Source organism: Anolis carolinensis, chromosome 4 (genome assembly GCF_035594765.1).
Source record: "Anolis carolinensis isolate JA03-04 chromosome 4, rAnoCar3.1.pri, whole genome shotgun sequence".
Lineage (NCBI taxonomy): Eukaryota > Metazoa > Chordata > Lepidosauria > Squamata > Dactyloidae > Anolis > Anolis carolinensis.
In genome coordinates this window covers 137,597,774-137,608,990 of record NC_085844.1, presented here as the reverse complement: position 1 = coordinate 137,608,990, position 11,217 = coordinate 137,597,774, and the positions used below count along the sequence as shown (strand labels likewise).

Genomic DNA, 11,217 nt, shown 5'->3' with positions numbered 1-11,217 from the left:
TGCAGGCCAGAATCCTGTTGGACTTTTTAGCTGCCACATCACATTGTTGGCTCATGTTTAACTTGTTGTCCACGAGGACTCCAAGGTCTTTTTCGCACATACTTTTGTTGAGCCAGGCGTCCCCCATTCTGTATCTTTGCATTCCATTTTTTCTGCCGAAGTGAAGTATCTTGCATTTGTCCCGGTTGAACTTCATTTTGTTAGTTTCGGCCCATCTCTCTAGTCTGTCAAGATCATTTTGAATTCTGCTCCTGTCTTCTGGAGTGTTAGCTATCCCTCCCAGTTTGGTGTCATCTGCAAACTTGATGATCGTGCCTTCTAACCCTTCGTCTAAGTCGTTAATAAAGATGTTGAACAGAACCAGGCCCAGGACGGAGCCCTGCAGCACTCCACTCGTGACTTCTTTCCATGATGAAGACGATGCATTGGTGAGCACCCTTTGGGTTCGTTCGCTTAGCCAATTACAGATCCGCCTAACCGTAGTTTTGTCTAGCCCACATTTTACTAGTTTGTTTGCCAGAAGGTCGTGGGGGACTTTATCGAAGGCCTTACTGAAATCCAGGTACGTTACATCCACAGCATTCCCTGTATGACCCAACTCTTAACTCTATCGAAAAAAGAGATCAGATTAGTCTGGCATGACTTGTTTTTGGTAAATCCGTTTTGATTATTAGCAATGACTGCATTTGTTTCTAAGTGTTTGCAGACCACTTCCTTAATGATCTTTTCCAGAATCTTGCCTGGTATTGATATGAGGCTGACCGGACGGTAATTGTTTGGGTCGTTCTTTTTTCACTTCTTGAAGATAGGGACCACATTCGTCCTCCTCCAATCTGCTGGGACTTCTCCTGTTCTCCAAGAACTCTTGAAGATAATTGCCAGTGGTTCTGAAATAACTTCCGCTAGTTCCTTCAATACTCTTGGATGTAGCTGATCTGGCCCTGGGGACTTGAATTCGTTTAGAGAGGCCAGGTGTTCCTGGACAACTTGTTTCCCTATTTGGGGTTGAATTTCCCCGAATCCTTCGTCTATTCCATGTTGCTGAGGTTGAAGATGGCTTTCTTTTTGTGAGAAGACCGAGACAAAGAAGGCATTAAGCAGTTCTGCCTTTTCCCTGTCCATTGTCGCCATCACCCCATCTTCTCCTCGCGGTGGTCCTATTGCCTCCTTGTTCTTCCTTTTTCTACCAACGTAAGCAAAAAAGCCTTTTTTTTTTTTATGTCCCTGGCAAGCCTGAGCTCATTTTGCTCTTTAGCCTTGCGAACCTTTTCCCTACAGGAGTTGGCTATACATTTGAATTCTTCTTTGGTGATTTCACCCCTTTTCCACTTCTTGTGCATGTCACTTTTGAGTCTTAGCTCGGTTAGAAGTTCTTTGGACATCCATTCTGGCTTCTTCGCACTTGTCTTATTTTTTTTTCTTTGTTGGCACTGTTTGCATTTGCGCCTTGAGTATTTCACTTTTTAAAAACTCCCATCCATCCTTAACTCCCTTGTCTTTTAATATTGGCATCCATGGAATGCCGCTCAGTAATTCCTTAATTTTTTGGAGTCAGTTCTCTTAAAGTCCAGAATACATGTTTGACTTGTCTTAGTTTCAGCCTTCCTTTGTATGTCAAACTGCAGGAGCACATGGTCACTTGTCCCTAAGGATCTGACCACTTCGACTGTATTGATCAGGTCTTCCACATTTGTTAATATTAGATCTAGAGTAGCCGATCCCCTTGTTGCCTCTTCTACCTTCTGGAACATAAAATTGTCTGCAAGGCAAGTGAGGAATTTCTTGGACTTGGTACTCTTGGCCACATTTGTTTTCCAGCAGATATCGGGATAGTTGAAATCGCCCATGACTACTATATCTCTTCTTTGTGCCTGTTTGGTCAGCTGTTGACAGAAGGCTTCATCAAGTCCTTCATCCTGACTCGGAGGTCTGTAGTAGACACCCACAACAAGATCTTTTTGAGTCCCGGTTCCCTTGATTCTTATCCAGATGCTTTCAAGCTGGTTTCCCAGATTACAGTCTTGCATTTCTTCTGCAATGTTATGTTTTTGATATATAAAGCTACTCCCCCTCCTCTCCCCTTTGTTCTATTTCTGTGAAAGAGGTTATAGCCCTCAATGGCTAAATTCCAGTGATGGGAGTCATCCCACCAGGTTTCAGTGATGCCTATGACATCGTATTTGTGGTGCTGTGCTAAGAGTAGGAGTTCGTCTTGCTTATTTCCCATGCTCTGTGCATTAGTGTAAAGACATGTAAGCCCCTGTGACCTCCCTTGGAGCTGTTTATTTGGGATTATTGTGCTCTCTGTACTTGGTCCTTGCTGTGTTTGTGCAGCCCTCCGTTTAGCCTTTTGGTGGTTCCCTGTGGTCATGGGTAATATAGTGTTCACCAGGCTGTTGTTCCCCTCCCCCAGTGGATCTAGTTTAAAGTGCGCCTGATGAGGTTTGTGAGTCTGTGTGCAAAAAGATGTTTTCCTACTTGTGTGAGATGCACCCCATCACTTGCCAGTAGGCCATCCTCCTGGAAGAGTAGGCCATGATCGAGGAAGCCAAAACGCTCCTCCTGACACCATTTTCTGAGCCAGTTATTGACCTGTACGATTTTTCTGGCCCTTGTAGAGCCGTGTCCTACAACGGGGAGGAGGGATGAAAAGATCACATGTACATTACACAGTTTTAGCTTTGTTCCTAGAGCTCAAAAATCGTTTGTGATCTTTTGAAAAGTATGCCTAGCGGTGTCATTGGTTCCTACATGAATCAACATAAGGTGGGGAGGGTGATGGGGCTTTAGGAACCTAGTGAGCCTCTGAGTTATATGGTGTATTTTTGCACCCGGGAGGCAACATATTTCTCGAGCCATCCCATCTGGCCTGGAAATGATGGCTTCTGTTCCTCTAAGGAGGGAGTCACCTACTACCAAGACCTGTTTCCTTTGAGGATTGACAGGGTCCCTTTTGTGCAAGACAGTGTGTAAGTCCCCTGAAGAGTGTTCCAGTTGAAGTGAATCATGTAGGTGTAAAGTGTTGTCCTCCTCCTCGACATCCCCAGTGCATTCATCAATGATAATCCATTGAGACGCGTCCAAGAGCCCATCACTCTCCCAAGGGTGTTCCTGTTGTGCCTGGTCTACGATTATACCCTACTTCCGTTCTCCTCTCCCAATCATGAACCAGTCTGTTGCTCCGTGGTCTGTTCTGACTGTTGCTACTTGGTCCTTAAACAGATTCCTCAGGATTGACAAACAAGGTGACTTGTTATCCTCATACCACCAAGAACAGGGGTCCCCAAACTAAGGCCCGGGGGCCGGATGCGGCCCTCCGAGGTCATTTACCTGGCCCCCGCCCTCAGTTTTATAATATAATACATTGTATATACATATAATATTGATAATAATATTATAATGTAATACAATATAACACTAATAATAATACCATATAATAATATTAATTATATATTCTATATTACATATAATATTACTAATAATATTACAGTATAGTGGTATAGTTCAATAAAGTAATATATAATGCTAATATTGTGCTATGCTAATAATATAATATATTGTATGTACATATAATTTGTAAGCCACTCTAAGTCCCCTTTGGGGTGAGAAGGGTGTGATACAAATGTAGTAAATAAATGCAGTAAATAAATAAATAATAAATAAATACATTTTAGACTTAGGCTCGCCCAAAGTCTGAAATGACTTGAAGGCACACAACAACAACAACAACCCTAATTAACTTGACTATCTCATTGGCCAGAAGCAGGAGCACACTTCCCATTGAAATCCTGATAAATGTATGTTGGTTAAAATTATTTTTATTTTTAAATATTGTATTGTTCTTTCATTGTTCTTGTTGTTGTTTTTGCACTACAAATAAGACATGTGCAGTGTGCATCAGAATTTGTTTGTATTTTTTTTTCCAAATGATAATTCGGCCCCTCAACAATCTGAAGGATTGTGGACCGGCCCTCAGCTTAAAAAGTTTGAGGACCCCTGACCAAGAACTTGCCACAATTTATTATAATCCACACAAAGGCTTTAGAATAGTCAATAAAACCGAAATAGATGTTTTTCTGCCTCGTCTAGAATGACCATATAATGCGGTGCAACTACTGCAAGCCTCCAACTCCCAGAATTCCTGAGCATTGCACAAGCTGGCTGGAGCTTTTGGGAGTTGGAGGGCCGCAGTGTGAGGAGGCCTGCTATAAAAGGAATGCAGTACTGACAGCGCTTTAACTGCTATGGCTATGGGCTTAGCCTTCACTGCCAAAGAGCGCTGGTGCCTCACCCAACAGCTCTCTGGACTGCGCAGCATTGTGGCCAGTGGCAGTGAAAAGTGGCTTCAAAGCCCGCCTTCATTCTGCAGCTCGAGAGGCACCCCAACGCGCCCCTTGCGTGAGGGTCACGATGCTCGGCTTCCAAAGAGGCGCGTGACGTCACCAAGGAGAAGCCCCCGTGGCAGCGAAGGCCGCAGCGCGCGCCCGTCCCTTTTCCCTTTAATGGAGGAGACGGCAGCATGGCGGCGGCCTGGGCGCGGGAGGAGGGAGCTGGGCGCCGCCTCCTAACGTTTGAGGGGAGAGGAGGGGCTCTCTGTCGCAAGAGGGCTCGCTCCTCCTCCTCGCCTTCCTCCGCAGCCTCGCTCCCCGGCCTACTCGCCAGCGGCCGCCGAGGACGAACCCTAAGGTGAGTGAGCTTTGGTGCCTTCTCCCCCTCGCCCTGTTTTCCTTCACGGCGAGGAGGGCCTTTTTGTTCCCGCAGCGCCTGCCCTCTCCCCCTTCCTTTCCTTCGGGGTTTCCCTCCAGAAAGTGGGGTGCGGCCGGGCCTTGCCTCTCCCCTCCGCTAGTGGTTCTCCTCAGGGCCGGAGTCCTTTGTGTGCTTCCTCTCAGGGGCGTTTTCGACAACGTCTTTCCTGGAGGCTTCCGAGAAAGCAGGCCCAGCTTAGCCTGGGGACAAGTTACTGGCTTCCCCGGCTTCCTCGCAGTGTCGGGGCCCTCCTTACAGGCCTTGAGGGCTCCCCAGGAGGCCCCTCCGCGCAGCCTGAGCTTCCCGTTAGGAAACCATTCCTCAAAAGGCAATTATAACGTCTCATTTCAATTGCGGGAGAGGTACATTTCCGGCTTAAACAGGGCTGAGTCTGACAGGTTCTTAAGGAGAGGCTCCTGCTGCTCAAGTAAAATAGAATATATTAACTCTTTTTTACATGGAGTATTGTTACTAGTAATTGTTGGATCGTATGTTGTGTATGTTTATTACTTGTATTACAGTAGAGTCTCACTTATCCAACATTCACTTATCCAGTGTTCTGGATTATTTTTGTAGTCAATGTTTTCAATACATCGTGATATTTTGGTGCTAAATTCGTAAATACAGTAATTACTTCATAGCATTACTGCGTATTGAACTACTTTTTCTGTCAAATTTGTTGTCTAACATGATGTTTTGGTGCTTAATTTGTAAAATCATAACCTAATTTGATGTTTTCCTGAATCCCTCCTTATTATCCAACATATTCGCTTATCCAACATTCTGCTGGCCCATTTATGTTGGATAAGTGAGACTCTACTGTATTTTTAAATTGTTGTATGGTTCTGTTTTTATTATGTGTATTGTATTGTATTCTTTATTGTGTTGGAAACCATCCTGAGTCCCCAGAGGAGATAGGGCGGTATATAAATAAAGTTTTATTATTATATTATTATTCTCTATTGATACTATTATTATTGTTATCTTTATTTCTATCCTGCTTTTCTCCCTCACGGGACCCAAAATGGCTTATAACATATTAAAATCATGTAAACAACAGCAACAAGGTGGCTCACAACCACACACCCACAATTCTTTATTGATATTATGATTATTATTAAATTGATTTGTATCATTCCTTTCTCCCCAAAAGGACTCAAGGCAGCTCACAATCCCACAGCCACAATTCTCTATTGATATGATGATGATTATTAACTTTATTTCTATCCCACCTTTCTCAGCGAAAGGACTCAAGGCGGCTCACAACCACACAACCACAATTCTCTATTGATATTATGATTATTATTAACTTTATTTTTATCTTGTCTTTCTCCCCAAAAGGACTCAAGATGGCTCACAACCACAATTCTCTGTTGATATTATTATTATTACTACTAACAACTGTATTTCTATCCCGCTTTTCTCCTCGTAAAGACTCAAAGTGGCACAATCACAATGCTCTATTATTATTAACTTTATTTTTTATTGCTCTTTCTCCTTGTAAGCACTCAAGGCAGCTCACAATCACACAACCACAATTTTCTATTGATATTATTATTATTATTAACTTTATTTCTATTCTGCCTTTCTCCTCAAAAAGACTCAAGGTGGCTCACAATCACACAACCACAATTCTCTATTGATATTATTATTATTATTATTATTATTATTATTATTATTATTATTATCTTTATTTCTATCCCACCTTTCTCCTTGTAAGGACTCAAGGACAACCAGAATTCTCTATTATTAACTTTATTTCTGGTGTGCCTTTCTCCCCATAAAGACTCAAGGCCACTCACAACCACAGTTCTCTATTGAAATAATAATAATAATAATAATAATAATAATAATTTATTTATAGACCACTCTGTATCCCCGAAGGGACTCAGTGCGGTTTCCAACACTTATGCAAACATTCAGTGCCAGGAAAAAGAAATATTAACAAATTGCATCAAAACAATACACATCAAAGAAAATAGAACAACTATTACTATAAACTCAGTACCAAATAGAAATTAACCAGAAAAATAAAACTTGACAACCCTAACAAGCATATCAAATAATATGAATTTAAACATGATAAAATTTAAAATAACTAGAACCATGTTTGGAAGTAAGATGGTTCCCAACAGTTTACAGGCTGAGAACAGTTCAGTAGCTAAAAAGATTTAATATATCTAATCAAAGTTATATATCGAGACATTGCACATGTATAAATTTTACTGCCTTACTTTCAATCTTGAATATGCTCACTTTGCCTTGGCTATTGGGCGGTTTAGTATGTTTTATTGTATTTTTTATGCTTTGTTTTTATATGCTTACATGTTTTAAATGCATTTTTCTGTTGTATTTTATGCTGTATCTTTGAGCTTGGTCCCCATGTGAGCCACCCCGAGTCCCTTGGGGGAGATGGGGCAGGATATAAAAATAAAATTATTATTATTTTTAGTCTTCCTCCTCTCCATATGCCAAAGAGCAGAGGTGTGTTTTTAGCAACTTTTTAAAGACGAAGAGGGAGTGGGCAGTTTTTTTGTTCTTTTAGAAGGGAGTTTCAAAGGTGAAGAGCGATCATGGAGAAGGCGCCCTCTCTCGTTCCCACCAACCGTGCTTGAGACGGGGGTGGGACTGAGAGGAGGGTGTGCTCTGTGGACCGCAGAGCTCAAGCTGGTTTGTAAACAGAGATGCGGTTCTGCAAATAGTCTGGACCAGAACAGTTTAGGGCTTTATAGGTAACAACCAGCTTAGCCTGGAAGCAGATTGGCAGCCAGTGAAGCTACCACAGCATGGTAGTCATCCTCTTACATTACAGCTCTCCAGTTAGGAACCTGGCTTCTGATCTCTGCACCAGTTGCAGCTTCTGAATTGTCTTCAAAGGCAGCCCTATGTAGAGAGCATTTCAATAGTCCAGATGGGAAGTAACCAGGGCGTGGACTACTGTGGCCAGTTCTGGTGTCTTAAGGTACAGGCGTAGCTGGCGCACAAGTTTTAACTGTGCGAAGGCACTCCTGGCTACCACTGATGCTTGAGGTTCCAGAGTCAGCCATGAATCTAGGTTCACCCCCAAACTGCGAACCTGTGTCTTCAGGGAGAGAGTGACCCCATCCAACACAGGCTGTAATCCCACACCCTGATCCTTTTTTGGCTAATTAGTAGTACCTCTGTTTTGTCTGGATTTACCTTCAACTTATTAGCCTTCATCCAGTCCATCACTGATGACAAACATCAGTTTAGGGGGAGGATGGCATCCTTGGCTTTCAGTGTAAAAGAGTAATAGAGTTGGGTGTCATCTGCGTAAATTTGACACTGAACTCCAAAACTCCAGATGATCTCTCCCAGCAGTTTCGTGTAAATATTAAACAGCATGGGAGACAGAATTGAACCCTGAGGGACCACACAGGCCACTGGCCAGGGAGTTGAACAGGAGTCCCCCAGCTCCACCATCTGGGACCAAACCTCCAGGAAGGACACTGCAAAGCAGTGCCAGTCCCATTCCGGAGAGATGGCCCAGAAGGATACCATGATCGATGGTATCGAAAGCCACTAAGAGGTCCAGGAGAAGCCACAGAAACACACTTCCCCTTCTAGCTCTCTTCGTATATCATCTACCAAGGCGATCAGTGTTGTCTCCAATTATTATTATTATCATTAATTTTATTTCTATTGCGCCTTTCTTCCCAAACGGACGCAAGGCAGCTCACAGCCACACAATCACAGTTCTCTATTGATATTAATATTTTTATTATTGTTATTAATTTTATTTCTATCCTGACTTTCTCCCCATAAGGACACAAGGTAGCTCACAATCACATAACTCTATTGATATTATTATTACTAACATTATTTTTATCCCATCTTTCTTCTTGTAAGGACTCAAGGCGGCTCACAGCCACAATTCTCTATTATTATAATTATTATCTTTATTTCTATCCCGCCTTTCTCCCATAAGGACTCAAAGTAGCTCACAACCGCACAATCTAATGATAGTTTAACCACAACAAACAAATAATAGTACAGTAGAGTCTCACTTATCCAACATAAACGGGCTGGCAGAACGTTGGATAAGCGAATATGTTGGATAATAAGGAGAGATGAAGGAGAAGCCTATTAAACATCAAATTAGGTTATGATTTTACAAATTAAGCACCAAAACATCATGTTATAAAACAAATTTGACAGAAAAAGTAGTTCAATATGCAGTAATGCTACGTAGTAATTACTGTATTTATGAATTTAGCACTAAAAATCACGATATATTGAAAACATTGACTACAAAAATGCGTTGGATAATCCAGAACGTTGGATAAGCGAATGTTGGATAAGTGAGACTCTACTGTATGTGGATATAGAGTTAAAATACAATTAAAATTTTCTTTCAGAACTATACATCTAATCCAACATCCCTCGCACAGACCTCCCCAACAGCATGTCCCTTATTCTTCCCCAAAGGTCTGCTGGCACAGGAATGTCTTACCTGGCTTGCAGAAGGCCACCAAGGACGGGGCCCTTTTGGTCTTTTTTGGGAGGGAGTTCCAAAGTATTGGAGCAGCCACTGAAAAGGGCCTCTCCTTTGTTCCCACTAAACATGCTTGAGCAGATAGTGGAATAGAGAGAAGACAGCCCTCACCAGAAGTTTGTAGATGTGTGACATTTGTACAGAGAGGGACAGTCCTTTGAATAACCTGGACCTAAGATGGTGCATCTCTCTTACAGTGCATATACACTGTGGAATTAATGCAGTTCGACAGCACTTGAATTGCCATGGCTCAAGGCTATGGAATCCTGTGATCTGTAGTTTGATGAGGCACTAGCTAGCACTTTAAATAGAGATGGCTAAAGGCTTTGTAAAACTACAGCTTCTATTCGATAGTCTCGAGCCATGGCAGTTAAAGTAGTGTCACATTGTGTCGATTCTGCAGTGTAGATGTACCCCTGGAGATGTGAGGAATTGCATTATGACTGTACAGGTTGAGTGTTCCTGATCCAAAATGCTCGTCCCCAGAAGTATTTTGAATTTTGGAATACCTGAATTTGGATATGAGATGTTTTAGAGGTGGGACCAAAGTCTAAGCATGAACTTTGTTTATATTTCATATGCACTATATAGTCATAGCCTAGAGCAGGCATGGGCAAACTTTTTTGCCCTGTGGCTGCCTTGTGGGCCCAGCCACAAGTTCTGGGCCAGGAGGGAGTGTGGGCAGGCCTGGAAGGAGTGGACCTGAGGCTCAGAAGGGGCAGGGTCAGTGGGAGAGGGTGGGTGGGAGGAGAAGGAGATATACAGTGCTGGTGAGAGCATTTTAGACGGTGCTCGGTCCCCCCCCCCCCCCCCCCGTTTTCCTCTGAGAGCTCTTGCCAGCAACGTGTTTCTCTCCCCCCCCCTTCTCCTCTGAGCCTAGAGAAGGCAGGTTGCCTTCTTCAGGCTCAGAGGAGAAGGAGGCACATGCCACTGGCGAGCGCTCTCCGGAGAGTGCTCAGCAGCAGCGTGTCTCTGCCTTGGCCTTCCTCTCAGCCTGGGAACACAATGGGCATCTGCGTCTGCATGCCGGGAGGAGGGTCGAGGCAGACGGGGCAGAGGGAAGGGGCCAAAGGGCTGTGTCTGACCCACGGGCCTGGGTTTGCCCATGCCTGGCCCAGAGACAGTTTTAGTCACAATATTTTAAATAATTGTGTGCATTGAACAATGCTTATGCATCCTGAACCATCAGGAAGCAAAGGCATTGCTATCCTAGGCTGAGCTATTTATTTGGATAATTTCAGATTTTGGAGTATTTTGGACTTACGGATAATGGATACTTGATCTGTAGTTTGTATTCTACAGGTATTGGACATAATCAGTTGAGTGATACACCACCATCAAAATAATCATGCTCATTCATAGCTGGAAAGTGTTTTTACAATTGCTAATTGTGAGAATAATGTGTGTAGAGAAGTTTTGTTTATAGAAAAGTACCTTGATTGCTGTTAAGACAAAAATACTTATAGGGGTCTTTGGAGAAGAATGCTATCTGCTACATTTTTGCACTGTTCAGCCTGATCCTTGCCTTCTTTTAGTTAACCTTCTCTGAGGCAAGTAACTTTTCATGTGCCTTTCTATGATTGTAAGATAGTCATATAGCAAAGCTGCAAAAATGTATAGTTGCTGTTTCAACCTCTGCATGAGTAATTGAGTTAAAGAGTTTCCCTTCATCAGGTGGTGTGACCAAATCAGCAGCTTGTAAAACTTTTGGAAACAGATAATGCCCAAATCTAATGGCTAGTCCCAAACTAGAGTAGTCCCATTTAATCAATGGAAGTTAAAGGATTCGTTACATTCAACAATTGATTCAGTAGATCTTGTGTTGACATGTTGGCTTAGGCCAAGAAAGCATGAGTATAGTGGCTTTGCTGCAACTGTAGCATCCTTTGACCTAGAAATAGGAAATATTTGTCAGCAGACAGAGTATATTTCAGGATTGTAGTCACAATGCAAAT

The 11,217-nt window shown here is 42.8% G+C and overlaps 1 protein-coding gene across 5 annotated transcripts in view; it reads left to right on the top strand.

The window, feature by feature from the left end:
• The first annotated feature begins 4,428 nt into the window (after positions 1–4,428).
• fam193a (family with sequence similarity 193 member A) overlaps positions 4,429–11,217 on the top strand; it is a 59,164-nt gene continuing 52,375 nt past the window's right edge. For 2 of the 5 annotated variants that reach the window (XM_062977904.1, XM_008109067.3), the window contains exon 1: positions 4,429–4,686. The gene's annotated coding sequence lies outside the window, so the exon portion shown is untranslated. The remainder of the gene's footprint in view (positions 4,687–11,217) is intronic. The other 3 variants (XM_062977897.1, XM_062977898.1, XM_062977903.1) reach the window with 2 other exon arrangements.